Here is a 20,747-nt window from a genome sequence, read left to right on the forward strand (position 1 = left end):
GGTGATTCATTTAATAAAAAATTATTAAGATCTTATTAGGTTCAACACGTATCAATCCAAGTTGAAGTTGACCCACAGCCAGAAGCTGGTGGTAGGGGACAGTGCCCTCTCCCTGTGTGCAGGTGATCCCAGGGCCATGCAGGCTGTCATTGTTGCAAAGAAGAAAGTGGTAGCCCATACTTGATTTCCCAGGACTTCTGCATCCCCTGCTGAGTATCTGTACCATCAGACTCTAGCCCCCGCTTGGATTCCACTCCGGCCACATGCACAGCCTCCTCTGCATAGTAAAAGCATGCAGTGCTCACCCACACCCAGTCTTGCTCTCCTTCCTGCACACACAGGTCTGCACTCCACAGTTCCCTCACAGTTAGGTGGGGCCACGTGACTAGGCAGGCCAGTGAAATGTGCTTCTGTCTCCTCTAGGACACCAAATAAAGAACAGGTCTCCAGTCCTCTGCCTTGGCAACGCTGGAAGCCACCTGTTGAGATGGCAGCCTAACCAGACAGAGGGAATGCTGCCCAGAGCCTCGCCGACCCAACACTGGACTTTATGAAAGCAAGAAATAAGCCTTTTCTGCCTTAACTCCCTGACATTTCTGGGTTTATTTATCAATGTAGTGTAACCTGGCTAGTGTATACATTTCAAGCCTGTGCCCATCACTGGTTTTGTTTCTTCTGTTTCGACCCTAAAACTCATGCCAACCTCACTTCATTATTCAGCCAAGATTAAATCTGCTAAATCTAATCCAGTAGTATGCACATGTGGTTACTTCTTAATCAGTTATTATTTTTCACATTTTTTGATGAAACTATAAATAAAACTCCTTGATCAACACTTGGAATGGCATTGTCTATGTCAGAATGGCCACAGAGTCTGAGCTATTTCCAAACACATCCTCCTACTCTAAGTGGGAATCTAACAGGATGAACTTTCCAGTAATGAGGCTTGAAAACCTTGCCACCACCAGGAGAAGCAGCAGTCAGGCCAGGAGAAAGGCTGCTAATTTCCTTGCTGAAGTGCTGATTAGCCTTCCTGCAACTAGCCTACTAGTGGAGGGATTCTTATCTGTCCTCATCTGAACATCTGATTCGTGAATCCTTCCTGGCCCTCCTTGCACCCCCACCACACACACACACCCACACACACACACAGGATATTAGCAAATTGCAACACCAACACTTCCAAAAGAAGCTGTGTTCAGTGTCAGTGCGCCTCAAGTTGTGAGAAAACAATATTCAAGAATTATTAAAGTATAAATTCAATTAGAATTAGAGAACATCTTTTGGTAAATTCCAATCTGTTTAGTTTATTTCCTTGAAAGGAGATGTACACACATGTAGAATTCTAGCTTCAACTTGATGTCTACAAATTTCAGAAAAAAACACAGGAAAAAAATTGTCTTTTGCCCTCTTTCCCATCTTGCAAGATGGCGGGTGAAAAGGCTGAGAAGGATACTAAGGAGAAAAAACCTGAAGCCAAGAAGGCTGATGCTGGTAGCAAGGTTAAAAAGGTGAAGCAGATTTAAGAAGTGGAAGCCCCACTGCAGCCAAAACCCTGTCCTGGTCAGAGGAACTGGCAGATAATCCCGATCGGCTATGTATTCCAGAAAGGCCTTGTACAAGAGGAAGTATTCAGCAGCTAAATCCAAGGTTGAAAAGAAAAAGAAAGTGAAGGTTCTTGCTACTGTCACAAAACCAGTTGGTGGTGACAAGAATGGTAGTACCCGGGCGGTTAATCTTCGCAAAATGCCTAGGTATTATCCTACCGAAGACGTGCCTCGAAAGCTGTTGAGTCACGGCAAGAAAACCCTTCAGTAAGCACGTGAGAAAACTGCACGCTAGCATCACCCGTGGGACCATTCTGATTATCCTCACTGGGCGCCACAGAGGCAAGAGGGCCATTTTCCTGCAGCAGCTGAGCAGTGGCTTGCTACTTGCAACTGGGCCTCTGTCCCTCAATCAAGTTCCTCTGCGGAGAACACACCAGAAATTTGTCATTGCCACTTCCACCAAAATTGATATCAGTGGTGTGAAAATCCCAGAACATCTCACTGATGCTTACTTCAAGAAGAAACTGCGTTAAGCCCAGGCACCAGGAAGGTGCGATCTTCGACACAGAGAGAGAGAAATATGAGATTACAGAGCAGCGGAAGGTTGATCAGAAAGCTGTGGACTCACAAATTCTGAGAAGAAACAAAGCTGTTCCTCAGCTCCAGGGCTACATCCGCTCTGTGTCTGCTCTTACAAACGCAATTTATCCTCACAAAGTAGTGTTCTAAACTTCTTACAAAGAACCTAATTAAATAATTCGGTCCATTAAAAAAAAAAAAGAAAAAAATTGTCTTAATCTCTAGTACCAGTTGGGCAGTCAGACCCCAGACATAAGCAGACAGGACAGTATGCTTCTCTTCATCAAGGTTACTTTGAGAAACACACAGTAAACTGGGCTTAGCAGCAGAACAAGCTCAGAGAGAACTGGGTTCAAAAACAAAATGCACAAATTGTATAGTTGCCTAAAAAGCCACGAAGTTACTTAAATTTTTAAAGGACTGATATTACTTAAAATGATAATAACCCTTACTTGACTAATTTAAATATTTTTCAAAATCCTTGTATAATATTTTATTTTTCAGGGTATACAAATACAAAGAGTTCACATTATCCAAGTCAAATGCCTTGAATTCCTCCCACTTCTCCTCATCCCGTTACCTCCTACTCCTTCTCCCCTACCCATTCCCAGAATTTCCTTCTCAGACTTTGATGATACAATCTGGAGCTATAGGTACAGATTACCACATAATTACTACTGTATTATGTATCTTCTAAGAATTATTTTTTACATTTGCTTTCAGTTTGTAAACAAAAATCCAATTACAGATTTTATATGTAATCCCTAATTATTATTTATAACTATCTAGGTATACAAACAGATGTACACTGACTGGTTTAAGTGCCTGCCCCTGGCCTTTTTCATACTCTGGTTTTTTGATCACTCACTGCACCATCAACCATCTCTTGGTCACCTGGAATTTACCTTCACGCACTTTTTTCAAAAGAGACAAATAAGTAAAAACTTGCCCAAGAGAACCAATATCACAGAAAATTTCGAAGCTTTGTCTACCAGAGAATATAATTGTTGTTTTCACACATGAAAGACAACCTGGCTAGGTATAAAATTCTTGAATACAGCCTTTTATGAGCAAAACTCTATAGATATTGCTTTGTTATAGCTATCACAGAATGGTACGATTCTGGAAGATTTTCTCTTTCTTCTTTTGGCATTTTGGTATTATCTATTTGCTCCTCACTGAACACATGTTGTTGTAATAAGAAAAAAATTAATAAAAACAAATAAAGTGAATAGATTTGTGATGAGTGCTGATTATCATGTTCCCACGTTCTGCTGGACATTGAAAGGCATGTCAATAATTTCTGTTGTCAAGGCAAGAACCCAGCAATAGGCCACAGATAGATACTGATGATTCAAATCAATGTCACAAATTACTGCACAGTAATTTTACAATTAACAAAAATAATAACATTGGGATTTAATATCATATTCTTTAGAAGGGAAAAAGTAGTGCATCTAGAATGTATAATGAGAAGAAAACACCAGAAGTCCTCAAACCTCTCCAGATCTTCCTCAGGCAGGACTCTGAAATCTGAAGGCCACAGGGTCTTACAACAACTAAGCTCTAGTTCTAGCCTCCCTTAGGCTCCCAATATACAACCTCTTTATTCAGAAAGACAAGAACACCAACCCCCAAAAAAGAGACATATCAAAACTGAGTATACTTCGGAGGAGGTCAGATGGAGAAGGACCGTAGCACAGTTGTTAAAAACACACAATTCAGGTTCCAACGAACTGGGTTCGAGCCTGACTCTACCACATACCCCATACTTGTGGGTAACCTTGAACAAATCAACTTCCATGTGCTCCTATTTCCTCATCTGCAAAATCAAGGTAAGAATAATATCTCCCTCACTGGACTGTTGTAAGAATTGAGTAAAATAAAACACAGTACCTGGCATGCAGGAAGTATGAACCAAGTGTTTACAATGAACAAATGAGCCACACAAAGTAAGAGTTATAGGTTGACCTCCGTTATTTGACATGTCCCCCAGGAACATCTATGATCATCGAAGTGAGCATAGCACGCAGTCTTACTGCCATCCCAAATCAAACCAGTTAGGCAAGCTGAGGAAAGCTGACGGGGCTGGTTCAAGTCACAGGACTTACTGGTGCCAGAACTAGAGCCAGCTCTTCCGGTGCACCGTGCTGTTCCCTACACTCAGCCTCCAAGCTTCCCTGACACCGAGTCTGTTCTTTCAGAGACACCACCACTGTGGATCTTGTTACCCAAACACCAGGTGAAGCTCCCCTTGGTTTGCAAAATAAACAGAGAAACAGTACTTAAAACATCCCCCTACAAAATGAGGGAATCCTACTACAGTTTTGTTAGGTTGTTTTTTTTTTTGACTGTCAGAGGACAGGGGATGTTCTGTTCGTTCTTCTACCTAGGAACTGTAGATTTCTCAACTTCCTTTCTTTCAGGAGGAAGTTGGTCCAAACCTACAACTAGGAGCCCTACTTGAAGATTCAACACTGCTATTTAAAGCAATTAGAATGAAGGCAAGAAGCAGTTTTTCATTTCACTTAGCACCCTGTTGGAGAGCTAGTCTCTCAGCCTTATGGTCTCACAATTAATTTGTTGGCACAATTAATCTAAATGAAGAGGAGGATTTTACTCTCACACCTACCAACCCGTATTAGGAAAATCTATGAGGGTCAACACCCTGGAGTATCCCCCAAAGAACCTCTAAAGGGGGAGGGGGACTATAAAAGAACACAAGCTACAGAAGCTCCTCCACCTACCATCCAGGTGAGCCTACACACGACTCAACCTCTTCAAGCATTCTCATTGCACAACAGAGAGGTAATAATACCTACCTCATAAAGTTGTTGTGAGGATTAAATGAGAAAATATATCTAATGCATTTATCACAGTGCCCTACATGTTCATTATGGCCTTCATTATCACAGCCAAACAAGAATAAAGACCGCTGTGCTCAAGTATGGGGTCTCCACAAGTGCTGCTATATCAAGCAAGTTACAAAGTAATTATGCCAGTCCTGATGGCTTACATCTGTTTACCTGAAGAACTTTCCATGTCATAATATATAATAGGCTATTTGTATGTTCCCAGAACCAGCTCCTATTTCATTGTTTTTGTATAGCCCCTAAAACTTTGACATGGCAGCCCTGAATCTTGCCCCTATGATGAAACACTTTCTTAAAGGTCTGGTGTCTAGTTGACTTTTGACTTTATTAGTCATAGTCATGGAATCGAAGTTTGTTTGCTTCCATGGTTCACTGAGGATATAACCGGAGAAACAGCTGTGGTGATGGCTTGCTGACTTTTAGGCTAAATTCAGATAGAGGATACATAGAAACCTCCATTTGGCTCCAGAGACTCTAGAATCCCTCAGAATTCCAGTAACAAGAGAGACACCAGATCACCCCCCAAAGCCAACTGGAGCCTCTTCTAGCCTCTTCTAGCCTGGGGTATGGGAAGCTCCCAAGAGAGAAGGAAATATCTCACTTGGTTCAGCTGGACTGGCTAGTTTTGACCTCCAGAGGGAGGAACAGCAAGAAAAACAGGCAGGCCCACGTGCTTTGTCCCGGCTGGCTGTGAGCACAAGATGTCCAGGTGCCCTCTCTTCTGAGTGCATCTCACAACCTCTGGAATCAACCCCAGGTGCACAACAGTAGAGCTGGCAGTCAGGTGGTCCTTACCTCCTCATGCTTTTAGGGAGAGGCTAAAAAGCTGCCAGTGGGATCTGTCAGTTCTCCCATCTGACAACTCCTCCCTCTGCCCTCCCTCCAGAGTTGGGTTTATTCTCAGCAAGGAACTGATGACTGCAATGGGATTGAGTAATACCTGGAAAAGGAATGAGCTGAGAGAGCGCTCACAGCCAGCCAACAAACCAAGTTCAGAGGTTCACACTTAATTCCTGTTGCCCTGTGACCTTGGCAATCTGGGGAACCCTCTAGTCAGCCCAACTTCTCTCTCTTTCCTGCACCTCTGCCCATATGCTCCCTAGAGACCTCCACCCCCAACTCCCTGCATGCCCTTCGTTCTCTCCCTTTCTAAACAGATTCTGGAAGCATGACAATATAGAGCAAGCCAGAAAATGGAAATACAATGCTAATCACACACTCACACACACACACACACACACACACACTTCATAATTTGTAAAATAATACTTCAAATGTGATCTCCTTGGCGGCGAGACATACCCATGGTAAAGAATCTAATTCAAAGACCTAGAACAAACACATAAGATTGAAAAGTTCATACTGTTTCTTATGAAAGCAAGATTGCAAGGCCCTGAGTCATATGTTCCTCTGTTTGACTTGTGTCAGAAGAGCTTTCAACCTGGAAGCTGCCACATGGTGGGATATCACATCAGGCCAGTGATAGCTTCTCTCTGTTTTGTCTCTTTTGTCAGTGAGATAAAGAGAGGCACCAGTGCCTCCCATTCAGGAGCCCATTAAGGACCCACCATAAGCAGAGAATCTTCTTTCCCACAAACTTTGTACTATCGAATCACAGAACAAAGGGCAGAGGCTCCCATCCTTTACTTTCATTCACTGGGGCAAGGATTCTGCCCACTTCTTACCCACTGTCTGATTTCTCACCAAAGGAGCATTTGCAAGTTGAAAGATTTATATTCTGTGAACTACTTCACTTGTCATCAGCCACGGGCTCCAGGCTCCGGGCTGCGCTGGTCAGTTCCGGGAAGGTTCCCTGAGCCTCCCTCATAGGCAAGGCCATACTGCTCCCAAGTGGCTCCTGTGGAGAAGCAGGAAGCCAGAAACGGCTGTGACTGGACCGCTTTTCAGACCCGCCGGGGCCTGCCTCGCTGTTATGAGCCCCCCTCTGTCAACCCGGCCCGAGACCCTTCCGAGGGCCCATCACACTGGAGAACTCGGCATCTCACGACTCCACGAAGGCCCTAGGTCGAGGCACCAGGGGCAGTCACTCCATATCTTTTTTTTTTTAAGTGGTCACTTTTTTTTTTTTAATTTATTTTTGGCTGTGTTGGGTCTTCGTTTCTGTGCGAGGGCTTTCTCTAGTTGCAGCAAGCGGGGGCCACTCTTCATCGCGGTGCGCGGGCCTCTCACTATCGCGGCCTCTCTTGTTGCGGAGCAGAGGCTCCAGACGCGCATGCTCAGTAGCTGTGGCGCACGGGCCTAGTCGCTCCGCAGCATGTGGGATCCTCCCACACCAGGGCTCGAACCCCAGTTCCCTGCATTGGCGGGCAGATTCTCAACCACTGCGCCACCAGGGAAGCCCCACTCCATATCCTTCATAAGCCTAAAAAGCTGCACGGCTGCTCTAACAAAAGAAAGTCCCGAATTCAACCTGGGCATCATCACAGAAGAGTCTGTTAAGATACAACGGGAAGGAGACCCTCCCTTCCTTAAAAAAAAAAAAGGCGGGGGACGGGGAGGGAGCAAAAGGAAAGAGAAGCAAAAGTATTTGGAGACTAAAAACATTTGTTAGTACCTACTGCATAGGCCTGTTTGCACCCCAGAGGCATCTCCTTACTCCTTATGAATCTTCTTAGGGTAGTTCATGAAGGTAAATCAGTTTTAATAAGTCAAATCTCCTTCAAGCTCATCCTTTTCTCAACAATGAAAAATACAATCTATCTTTATAATTAGTGTTGCCCTAACTTTGACTGTTACTGCCCCCCCAAGGGGATGGACCCTTGTTCCTAGTCCTGTGATCAATCAGCTGTGATCAAAGTTTAGAGCAATATCATTAACTCTCAGTTGACAGGGGAAGCTTGGTAAGAGAGCAAAAATAAGATGCACCCTCCCCCACAAAACAAAATCCTTAGGGATACCAGGCAGCCCTTCCAATACCTGAATCACCTGGGGAACTCTTAATACTGCCAAAGCCCAGGCCCAGCTCCAGACCAACTCAATCGGAACCTCTGCAGGTGCACCCAGGCAGGTATGGGTGCTTTCTGCAGCTCTGCAGACAAGGCTGAGAACCTCTCTCCTAGACCCAGGGTCTCCAATCTAGCCGCACAGAAGAACCGCCTGGGGAAACTCAGACATCCTTTCCTGGACCCCACCGCAAACCAACCGAATCGCAGTCTCTGCGGATGGTGCCCGAGGGCTTTGTTCAGAAGCTCCCAAGTGATTCTGCACTTATAGTATTTGATTAAAAGATTTCATTTTTATTACAGAAACGCATTCACAGAAAAAGTAGAGAGAATAAAGAAGTAAAAAAGAAATATACTTTACACATGCATAATCCCAAATCCTACCTTTCAGAAATAACCACAGTTAATTACTTTAGCTGAGGTGAAGATGGCTGGGAGGGGGCGGTGGTACTGAGGGAATATGCAAGTAAAGGAAGGTGTACTCACAGGTTCCGAATTCAAAGTCCCCATCACCTTCCTAAACTCTCTCCAAGCAGTTCTGGAGCGAAGAGACTGCGCCCCGGCATCCCGCAACACGCAGTGACGTGCACGGGCACGCAGTGACGTGCACGGGCGCAGTGACGTGCACGGGCACAGTGACGTGCACGGGCGCACACACCGACACGCTCGCAGGCACGTGCACGGGCACGCAGTGACGTGCACGGGTGCACGCACCGACACGCTCGCAGGCACGTGCACGGTCACACAGGTGCACAGCCACACGCCGAGTCACGTGTGCGGGCACGTGCACACGAACCCCGCTTTGAAGGAGGGCTGGAGAGACTGTGCCGTCCTTCTCGTCACCAAGAAGCCATTGTATAATTTCATTTCGTGGGTGCCTAAGTTAGAAACATTTTGTTCACCAAACCAGTTTTATGAAGTGACAGTTACCTCATTTGGCCTTTTTTTAAATTAATCATAGATTTATGTAACTCCCAATCAGAGCTGCTTTCAGAACAAAGCAACCCAGGCCCAGCACCAAGTTGTTATTATTCCCTCCAAGAGGAAAAAAAAAAGAAAGGAAAAAGATGCTTATTGAGCCTATGCAATTTATCCTACGTCCTTTTTTTTTTTTTTTTTAATTTAAGAAATTTGAAATACTATAATACAGGAAACATGTCACCACCATTGAGAGCCCGGGGATATTTGAGAGGGAAAAGGAAACAAGGTGAATAACAAATTTCCCTAGGGCGGTAGGTTAAAAGGGAGGGGAGAGCATAAGGGCAGGGTTCCACTGTAATGCTACAATTGTGAGGAATTTTATTCTGCCAGTAATTATGCATGAATCCTTGGGCAAATCAAGATATCATCTATGTTCCCATTGGTAAAATGAGAGAGATCAAGTTTAAGGCAGAGTTTCTCAATGTTGACACTATTAACATCCTGGGCAGGATACTCCTCTGTTGGGGGGAGGGGGAGGCAGCATCCTGTGCGTTGTAGGATGTTTAGCGGAGTCCCTGGTCTCTATCCACCAGATGCCAATAGCACAGGCTCACTCATGCCCCAGTTGTGAGTCAAAAATGTCTCCAGAGATTGCCAGACATCCCATGAGGGACAAAATCAACCCTGGTTTAGAGCCACTGGTCTAGGGTAATTCTGAAGGTCTCTTTATTTCCAAAAATTCATAAAGTATGCGGGAAAAGCTGGGAAGATGAATTTGACATCTCAGGGAATGTGCATATAAAAAGCCAAAGATGAGAACATGTAGAATTATCCTGTAAAGCTGAGGTGCTCAAGCTTGGCTGAACATTAGAATCACCTGAGGAGCTTTCTAAATTCCCAGTCTCGAGGTCAAACCCCTGACCAATTAAACCAGAACTCCGGGAGTTGAACAGAGTTCAGGTGTTTCCAGTGTGTAGCCGTTTGAGGATCAGCGGAGGAGAGACAGAAATAACAATATCTGTGCATCATTTCTTATGATTCTGATAAAATTTTATTTCAATCAGCAAGGAAACCAAAAACCCAACCTAGACCGGCATTTTGCAAAGCACTGGGAAACAGGTCATCTTAAATCAGGCCAGTCTCAAGCTTTCAATTTCAATGAGTATTTGAGTATCCCCCACTTCCTGGAGAAATACTTGAGCATCCAGAGACTCAAAGTCGAAAAGCCCAGTGTCTCTGAGGAAGGTGCGGCCATTCATCCCACAAATCCTCCCATCCCTGCAGTCAGGGACCTGAGAGCACAGCAACCATTCTCTCCAAACCATGACTGTCAATTGCATTTATCCTGTTTGACAGAGATTACCTGTTCCAGTTTATCAAGTAAGTGACAATCACATCAAAAGAAAATGTGTGCACTCCCTGAAAGAGGAAGATACACCCTGTACTTATCTCTGTGTGAAATCAGTCTGCGTGGCAGGGCTTGGAAGAGGCCTAGAGACCCAAGCAATGAGGCAAAGCCACTACTAACCAGATTTAACATGAAAATGACATAAGCAGTTCAAAGGGGCCACTGTAAAGTGACTAAAGAATCCTCAACGATTTCCTGGGGATTCTGTGCTGATTAACTTGGTACTCTGCAAAGTGCTCACAGCTTCCTAAAAAGAAAGGAAAAGGATGCAATCCTATTTACTGTAATTTTTGTTATGCTGTTACAAAAAAATAGCAGCCAAAATTTACTGAAAACTTACTCTGTGCCAGGCGCTGTGCTAAGCATTTCATATACATTATTTCATTTAATCCTCACAACAATCTGATTAGATTGGTATTATTACTAATAATTATTATTACCCCTGTCTTATAATTGAGGAAACTGAGGCTTAGAGAAGTTAAGTGACTTGCTTCCAGCAGCCACAGGAATGGAAATTAAAACTTAGGCAGTCTGACTACAGAGCCTAAGTTCTTGAGCATCGTGTAATATGGCCTCATGAGTCTTTATTCATTTGTCAGATCATGAAACTAATGCCTTTGCATATCAGTCTTTCAATCACGGATTTTGAAACACTTTCAAAGCATACAGTATATGGGCTTATGCCTAGATATGATCCCAATGGAGAAATGGTATGCCTGTGTTCTCCAGCATGGCTTCAAACCACCTAAACAGAATCACCTGTTTAGGGGAGCTGGTTTAAATGCAGGGTACTAGGCCCCATCTCATGCCTACCATATAGGAATTTGAGGTGTGAAGAAGCCAGCGTGGGAATCTGCATTGTGAACTGGCTCTCCAGGTGATGGTTTTGCTCGTCGAAGCATAAGAACCTTTCCGCTAGGACTGGCACACTTTTGCATTCAAAAAGCACAGTCTTGTGCCTGTGAAACTTGAAGAAAGAATATTTATCTCTTCAGAATTATAAAACAAGAAACTGCAAAGATCAATTTTAAGAGCCAGAAGATTCCCAGTAAGGCAGTGCCCTTAAAGATCCCTGGATATATTTTAACATATTCAATTTAAGACATAAACCCACTTACCCGAATACATCATACTTTGCACTGAGAATCTGCCTTCCTCTGGAGACAAGAAATCTACTTTATTAATATCACTTAAGCTGTTACTCAAAGCCTTCAAAACACACACACACACACACACACACCCCTACATGAATTTGAGTAAACACTGTGTAACCAGAAAATGAAATTGCTCTCAAATAACCATTATGACTTTTCTTATATGCTCACATTACAATAAAATTCAGAGTGAGAGCTATCAGTGGATATGGAAATTACAGACCATGTGTTCCTCTGCAAGATATGAGCCCTTAAGGGCTGTGATGGCGAATTATTCCTCTCTCTATCTCCAGTTTCAAGCACATAGTAGGCAATTAATCCAGTCTTGTGTTAAGAAAAAAGAAAGGAAGAAAGAAAACTTCAAAAGAATCAATGAGCAAATCAATTCCCCAATGAGAAGAAGCCTACAGGTCATCTCTCCCCCAACGCAGCTTTTGGACAGGACTGCCCTCTGAATACAAGAGAACACAGAAGGCTTTTCTTTAAGCAACTAATTTTCTCCTAGTAATGCTTCTTCAAATCTTGAAGCAGTTTACAACGAAAAATAATCACCCCAACTTCTTTAGCATTCACGTACAACCCAAAGTAAACCTCCAAATGAAAAATGAAAACCAGAAAAAAACAGGTTGAAGAAGGAAGAGAGAAAGAAGACAGATTATCATTTAAAAAAAAAAAAACAATAACAGAATACAACACACCAGGGATTGGGAAAATATCAAATTTTCATTTTACAGCAAAGATTGTGTTGAGCGTTGCTTCATTCTGCTATTCATGAGTTTCATATTCTTCCTCGCATTAAAACATATTTATGCTGCTTCTTCATTCCCTCCAGCCCCTGTGCAACATGAATATTCATAGAGCCCCTATAGGCTGCACATGTGTACGCACACACACACACACACACACACACACACGCACACACACGCCTATATCACACCCAAATGTTGGCCTCTTGATCCCTGGGAACTCACATGATTAGAGAATTTCCAAACGGCTGCAAAACAAATGCTAGGGATAATACTACTCAAACAGCATCAGGAGAATCTATGTGTGGGGTTGGTTTCCAGCCACTGGAATAATTCTGAGTTAATGTATTCAGAACATCTTACTCAGACTTCCACATTGTCACATCAAATCATGAACATTCAGACCTTAAAGAGACCCTGGAATCATCTGCTTCCAAATCCCTCATTTTACACACAAGGAAATCAAGCTCAAAGTGAAACTGCTTGCCCATAATCAGATGATAAGTTGGTGCCTGAACATCCAATCCAGTTGTCTCTCTACTATGCCATATTGGGACCAATATTTTGCACTTAATAGATAGCTAGCTGGCAGTTCAACAAGAAAATTCATCCAGAGTCCTCTTGGTAATGACTGCAAGATCTAAATTCAATTTCTATAAATAATTGCCAATTTTTGTTACAGTTCCTGAAGAATGCTAGACTCCAATAATCAATATTATAATAAATGAGTTCTAGCTCTTCTTTTTCGTTAACCTCTTCTTTAAGTGCTAGTGACTAATGGGAGTAAAATATAAAAAAGAAAAGAGACCGTAAGGTTCAGAAAATCGACAAACTAGATATTCCCATTCACCATATGCTTTCACTTCATAACTCCAACCCTGCCTATATTTGAAGAGGTGATCCTCTCTAACATAATGCTGCTCAAACTTACATGTCGCATGAATCAGACAAAGTGCAGATTATGATTCATTAGGTCATGGGGACTTGAGATTCTGCATTTCCAACAAGCTCCCACGTGACTCTGATGCTCGTGGTCACAGTACCACACTCTGTTGTAACACTCACAGTGATCCAGCTATGGACACCATGCAAAGCAAACCAGATGGCAAAGAGTAAAAGACCAGCAAGCAGGCCCTGAAAGCAATGCTTATAATGACAGTAGCAGAGCAGGACAACTGGCCAACAAAAGTCAATGATCAACTAATAAAATAATGTCCTCTGGACCTTAAGTCTACCTTATCTAGATGTCAATGTCAGAAAAGGCCCCCATGTCATCATTCAATGGCGGGTAAGTTGTACTTATGCAGGAGACTCAGCTCTGAGAGATTAATCTGGAAGCATAAAAGGCAGCATAGGTTCTAATTCTCTGCATTAATACTCAGTAGCAAGGAATAAATGAAACCAGAGCACTTTCAGTTGCTTATAAATAACTTCCCTGCCCAATACATGGAAACGGAAAGGTCTTCAATCAGGAGAGTGCATCGCTGAGCCCAGCCCTATCCTTAGTTTACTGAAACAAACCAAACCATCGTGTCTAACAACTTTGCTTGGAAAATAGATTTTGTACCAGATGGACATTTATTTCAAAAAATCAAATGGGCAACTTAATTTCAACCTTTCTGATTAAGTAGATCCTAGCTGTTCTATGAACATGCTTCCAACCTTTCCCCCAAGGAATTGAGTCGTAACATGGGGAGCATGACCGTTTATTTGGCTTAAGGAACACATTAATTTATCTGGTTTATAGAATTTAAACATCTGACGAATGACAGTGGGGTTGATTTTATTCATCAGCTAATTGCTTTGCCACCTGGAGCTGAAGCTTTATATATGCAGCTTATAAAAGATCTGAAAAGGATCTCAATTATTCTTTAATTTGTTCCTTGAATATAAAGTAGGAAAATCTGGCTTAATCAAACATTGTCTCAATTCTACTGGGATATGTCTAGTTACCTTATAACAAGGTAAGCTTTCATTTAATCATATGATATGATAATTCCCCACTTTCAAGCCAAGTAGCCTCTTAGTTACAATCAATTTTCCACTGAAAAAATAAACACTGTCTCTTTACTGAAATCCCAGTAGAGAAAAAGAGCCCTTTTCAATGAAACTTGCTGCTAATACAACCACACTAGGAATTTCTGTGTAGGAATCCATTAAACCTCCTAATTTGACGTTGCTGGTAAATTGCAGAATAAAGCGAGTTCCATGAACAGCTCTCTATATGCACATGGCCATTATTGGCACACATGGAAGAAATGGATAATGAGTACATGCACACGCGCCCACACACACGAACACACACACAGCATTACTGGAATCTATTAAATCTCACTTAATAAATGTTTTAATCAAGTTGAGCTCTACAATTTATCTGAGGGAGAAAAAAAGAAGAGAAACTAGCAGTCATGCAATTTCTTTAATTGCACTGAGTGAATCTGAAATGCCAGCGTGTGATAGAAGGCTGCTAGAAATCCCAAGGCATAAAAAGCAGTAACTGGCAGGCAACTGAGACTCCTCTTGAAATGTAGCCTTGCAACAAGCTGGAAGTTAAAACCGTAATGCCATTATTTTAATGACCCAGGGTACTGTGGGTTTAAAGCCAAGTATTTTGTCCCTATTGTACCAAGTTTACCTTCATCATCTCTTAAATGCCACACAGCTGCCAATATGAGCTAAGTCAGGGAGAACAGGGGGCCAGGCATTGCACGGGCTTCCTGGAGGAAAGCAGATCATCAACTAGCACCCTGTCTGAGAAGAGAGGGGGGAGTCTGGGGCCTAAGGCAGGTGAATGGCAGAGGTATAGGCAGACAGGTGGCAATGGACACACTGTCACTGGGAGCCGGGACTTGAGTTCAAAGGCAGGGCAGATTCCTTGTTTCCTGCAAGCAAGGGAGGACTCAAACCCCTCAGGAACTGTTCTGTGTGATGAGACAAGGAACCAAACAAAACTGAGGCAAGGGAGAATGCCACAAGCACCCTAAAACAGACCAGGATATAAACAAGGGATCTGGCCATAAACAATAACGCAAGAAAACAAGGACTGGCACAGAGAAAAAAGTTTAGAGTAAAACCAGCCCCCTTTCATCATTTTCCAAAGCACCTAAAACTGGGCCTTCCTTAGAAGTAGTTTAAAATGTATGGATACCAACGAGGAAAGGGAGGCGGGGTAGGATGAACTGGGAGATTGGGATTGACATACATACACTATTGATACTATGTAGAAAATAGAGAACCTAATGAGAACCTACTGTATAGCACAGGGAACTCTACTCAGTGCTCTGTGGTGACCTAAATGGGAAGGAAACCCAAAAAAGAGGGAATATATGTATACGTATAGGTGATTCACTTTGCTGTACAGCAGAAACTAACACAACACTGTAAAGCAATTATACTCCAATAAAAATCAATTTAAAAAAGCAATGTGTAGTCCAATACAATCTTGAATGTTAGGTCTGGAAAAGATCCTAAACAATATCTAATCCATTGTACACATGGATGACATGAGTACCTCTGATGTCTAGAGCTAGGATAGCTTAGGAGGTAAGAGCTTGGACTCTAAAATCAAAACCCTAACCCTATAACTCACTAGGTGTCTTGCTTTGGGCAGCTTTTGTGCCTCTGTAAAAGGAGATAATAATAATAGTACCTGTTCCATAGGTTGTTGTGAAAATTAAATGAGATAATCCATAGACAGCAATTATAATACTGTCTGGGATATGTAACAACTCAATAAATGTTGCCCTCTATTTTATTATTATCATCATCATCATCATCACTGTTATGAACTGAATGTTTCCCCCCAAAATTTACATGTTGAAGCCCTAACCCCCAATGTGACTGTAATTGGAGATAGAGCTTTTAAAGCGGTAATTAAGGTTAAATGATGAGAACAGTATGGAGATTCTCATCAAAAAATTAAAATTAGAGCTAACATATGATCCAGCAATCCCTCTTCTGTGTATATATCTGAAGGAAATGAAGTCACTATCTTGAAGAGGTATATCCTCTCTCATGTTCGTGGCAGCACTACTCACAATAGCCAAGACATGGAAACAACCTTTGTGTCCATCAATGAATGAATGAGTAAAGAAAATGTGGTATTATAGACAATGGAATATTATTCAGCCATTAAAAAGAAGGAAATCCTGCCTTTTGTGGAAACATGAAAGGCCCTGGAGGGCATTATACTAAGTGAAATAAGTTAGACAGAGAAAGACAAATAGTGTATATTCTCACTCACATGCGGAATCTAAAAAACCAAACTCAAAGAAATGGAGAGTAGAATGGTGGTTGCTAGGTGCTGGGGAGGAGGCGGGTAGAAATAGGAAGATGTTGGTCAAAGGTTACAAATTTCCAGCTATAAGATAAATAAGTTCTGCGGATCTAATGTACAGCTTGGTGACTATAACTAACAATACTGCATTATGTACTTGAAAGTCGTTAAGAAAACAGCTCATAAAAGTTATTGCCACACACACACACAAAATGGTAATTATGTGAGGGGATAGAAGTGTTAACTAACCTTTTGTGGTAATCCTTTCACAATTTATACATGTATAAAATCATCACATTGTACACCTTAAACTTACACATGTTATATATCAATAGTATCTCAAAATAACTGGAAAAATATTTTTTAAATACTTACAGATAAAACTATGTGCCCTCTGGAATCTGCTGCAGGTTAATTGCATGGGAATGAAATCAGATTTTGATGAGTTGATACTTTTTGAGGCAAGGTGATAGATACCTAGGAGATGGTTTTTCTAGTCTTTCTGCTTTTGTAGGTTTTTTTAAATTCAGAGCAAAATTATAATAAAAATAATATATTCACACTTTGCTGTACACCTGAAACTAATACAACATTGTAAATCAACTATACTCCAATAAAAAAAAATTTTTTTAATTTGGCTTTAATAAACACCAAAAAAAGAAAAAAATAGTATCCTCAGTTCATTCCTCACATCACAATGCTTAAAAAATAAAACAGTACAAATTTTTTTAAAGGTTAAATGAGGTCATATGGGTGTACTGTAATCCAATATGACTGGTATCCTTATAGGAAGAGGAGAAGACACCAGGGACCACACACACAGAGAAAAGACCCTGTGAGGACACAGCATAAGGCGGCCATCTGCAAGCCAAGGAGAGAGGCCTCAGGAGAAACCATCACTGCCAACACCTTGATCTTACACTTCCAGCCTCCAGAACTGTGAGAAAATAAATTCCTGTTATTTAAGCCACCCAGTCTGTGATACTCTGATATGGCAGCCCTAGAAAACTAATACAGTCCCTATCATTATTATCTGGTGCAAGTCACACTGCCAACTAAGGCAGTGGCAGGATGAGGACCCAGCCTCAATTCCCTATTGGGTATCTTATCCTAAAACATTAGTTTCCTATCTGGTTTTAAGAGGCTAAGATATTATTCAAGAAAACATAGAAAGTGTAAGAAACATAAAACTCTGGAAGAAAATCAAATGTCTCAGTCTCAAGGAAAGAAAGCAGTTCTGAAATGCATGCCCTCTGCCTCCCCTCCCACCACCCAGTAAGCTCCGACAGGTCTAAAGCAGCTGTATTGAGGAAGCCTGAAGCCGAGGGCCCCCAGGTCACAGGCTAGATCCAATGCACAGGTGGTATCTCCTCACCAGAGCAGAAGCATTCCAAGGAGCCTGACTGGACCTTGATCCATAACCAGACTTCAAGTCACCTCAGCGGCTGCCACAATAGTCTTGCCTTTCTGCCCCACCTGAAGCACCATGCAGGTTAAAAGACTCCAAATATAGACAGGGCATGTTTGTTCCACAAGCAGTTTTGCCTCTTTTATAAAATGAATGGACTCAGTCATCAAGGTTTCCAATACCATGGATTGAAAAATAGGATGTACAACCCATTAAAAGTTCACCAGAATATACAGAATGGATAGACAACAAGGTCCTACTGTATAGCACAGGGAACTATATTCAATATCCTGTAATAAACCATAATGGAAAAGAATGTAAAAAAGAATGTATATATGTATAACTGAATCACTTTGCCGTACAGCAGAAATTAACACAACATTGTAAAGCAACTATACTTCAGTAAAATAAATTTTTTAAAAAATCCACCAGGAATCAACAAATGGTGCTGGTACAACTACATAGCCATGTGCAAAAGAATGAAGCTGGACCCTTCCCTCACACCATACACAAAAACTGACTCTAAATGAATCAAAGACCAAAATGTAAGTTCTAAAACTATGAAAGTCTAAGAAGAAAACACAGGGATAAATCTTCACAACCTCAGATTTGCCAGTAAATTCTTAGATGTGACATCAAAGCCATGAGCAACAAAAGGAAAAATAGATAAATTAGACTTAAAAATTAAAAGCTTTGTGCATCAAAGGGTACTATCAAGAAAGTGAAAAGACAATTCACAGAATGGAAGAAAACATTTGCAAATCATATATCTGATAGAGGATTAAATCTAGAATATATAAAGAACACTTACAATTCAATAATAAAAAAGACAACTCAATTTAAAAACTGGGAAAAGATCTGAATAGACATTTTGCCAAAGAAGCTATACAAACGACCAATGAGCACATGAAAAGATGATCAGCATCATTAATCAGCAAGAAAATGCAAATCAATATCACAATGAGATACCACTTCACACCTACTAATATTGTGATAATAAAAAGTATGGACAGTAGTAAGTATTGGCAAGGATGTCAAAAATTCTGAAAACTCATACACTGCTGGAGAGAGTATACAATAGTGCACTTTCTAAAACAGTCTGTCAGTTCCTCAAATGATCAAGCATATAGTTACCATATGACTCAGCAATTCCATTCCTAGGTATCTACCCAAGAAAAATAAAATATATGTCCACACAGAAAGTTGTACATGAAAGTTTATAGCAGTATTATTCATAATAGCCAAAAGGTGGAAACAACCCAAGTATCCATTAACTGATGAATGGTTAAACACAACGTAGGATACCCATACAGTGGAATATTAAATTAAATATTAAATGAAATATAAAAAGGAGTGGAGTACTGATACATGCTACAAGATGAATGAGCCTTGAAAACATTGTGTAAGTTAAAGAAGCTGATGGCAAAAGACCAGATATTATACGATTCCATCTGTATGAAATGACCAGGATAAGTAAATCTATAGGGACAAAAAATTGATTAGTGGTTGCCTAGGGCTGGGGGGGGATGAGGAGTAGGGTATGGGGTCTCTTGGGGGGTGGTGAAAATGTTCTAAAATTGACTGTGATGATGGTTGCATAACTGAATAAAGCGGACTGTACACTATAAATGGGAGAATTGCATGGTATGTGAATTTTATCTCAAGCTGTTCCAAAAAATCCCATCAGTCCTCTCAGTGTTTAGATCTCTTTTCACAGTCTTAAACATTCCATTCTTTGTACTTATTGCCCCAGGAGGTCCATTTGTGATGCACAAGTGTGCCTCTATATGGCCTTCCAGGTCAAGCTGACATTTGCAGTCTCGTGCCTTTGGTCCTTGAAATTCCCTGTATATCCACAGTTCTCCCCAACATTCCTCACTAAAGGACATTTTCTTGTCCAGAATTCAATCATCTTTTCCAAGATAACTCTTTGATATTTTAATCATAGATAACAAGTCTGTTTCTAATAAAGCCAGGATGAAAGGTTAAAGAGATCAAACTTCTATCCTCAAATCTTTTGCTCCAAGTTGACCTGCACCCAACTGCAGGTGAAAAGTATGTTGCACGAAGAACATACAATATTTTCTGTTTCCCTATATTCAGTTACTAACAGTTCTGATATCCAGTAATAGATTCACTTTATGAAAATTAAAAAGTAAATTGCTGGAGTGGAAGATACCTAAATAGCCAGTAAGAAAACAGAAAATTAACCTCCCAGCCTATGCTTATAATGAACAATTTCCACACTCTCCAGTGGTTAACCGTTTCTAAATACTATGCCTGTTCAAAATTATCTGTCTTTACTGAGCTTCCAAACTCAGTTATTGACTGAATTTTGTGCCAGGGGCATCTGCTCTTTAGCAGTAAACCAGATCATTGTGGTGCCATAAAATATCCCCTTGAATACTTAGTGCAGTTAAAGGAATTCATCCTCCCTTTGTCAGGCAGAAAAAGGGGATCGAACTAAAGAAAAAAACAAAAACAAAAAACTAAGAAGATAGAATAGGGATCTTGGCTTTTGTTATCTCTTTCTTTCCTCTCATTTCTCTCAAACATCTCCTTGCTTCATCCCCAAAATATAACTTCCCTGGAAAAATAATAGAGTGATTTTTCTTTAAAATGAAAAAAAAAGAAGACTAGAAACAAATATACCATCTGTTAACAATGGATAATTCTGGATACTGAGAATATGCATAGACTTTAATTTTCTTCTTCTTACTTTTCTGTATTTGAATTGTTAAAAAAATAACTTTTTCAATAAATAAAAATTTTAAACATATCCCATGTCTTTCAAAGCTTTGTTCCCACACCCCAACCCAGAAACTATGTCAATATAATGTCCTGGTAGGCTCTGGCCCCCCAAATTAAC

General features: G+C 41.2%; 1 protein-coding gene, 1 long non-coding RNA gene and 1 pseudogene across 6 annotated transcripts in view; 1 reads left to right on the forward strand and 2 right to left on the reverse strand.

The window, feature by feature from the left end:
• The window catches only part of LOC309643722, a 445,978-nt gene that overhangs the window by 291,698 nt on the left and 133,533 nt on the right, over positions 1-20,747 (reverse strand). The gene's annotated exons all lie outside the window — the stretch shown is intronic.
• The window catches only part of LOC309643696 (uncharacterized protein), a 335,906-nt gene that overhangs the window by 195,684 nt on the left and 119,475 nt on the right, over positions 1-20,747 (reverse strand). The window contains exon 1 of one of the 4 annotated variants that reach the window (XR_014253980.1): positions 8,452-12,122. The exons of the other annotated variants lie outside the window; for them this stretch is intronic. The gene's annotated coding sequence lies outside the window, so the exon portion shown is untranslated. Of the gene's footprint in view, positions 1-8,451; positions 12,123-20,747 lie in introns of those variants that run through there. 4 annotated transcript variants of the gene reach the window in all.
• Positions 1,137-7,894, forward strand: LOC309643682 (large ribosomal subunit protein eL6 pseudogene; annotated as a pseudogene). The gene has a single exon. The product of its transcript is annotated as a large ribosomal subunit protein eL6 pseudogene (transcript).

This window comes from Balaenoptera physalus (assembly GCF_965194825.1).
Source record: "Balaenoptera physalus genome assembly, chromosome: 15".
NCBI lineage: Eukaryota > Metazoa > Chordata > Mammalia > Artiodactyla > Balaenopteridae > Balaenoptera > Balaenoptera physalus.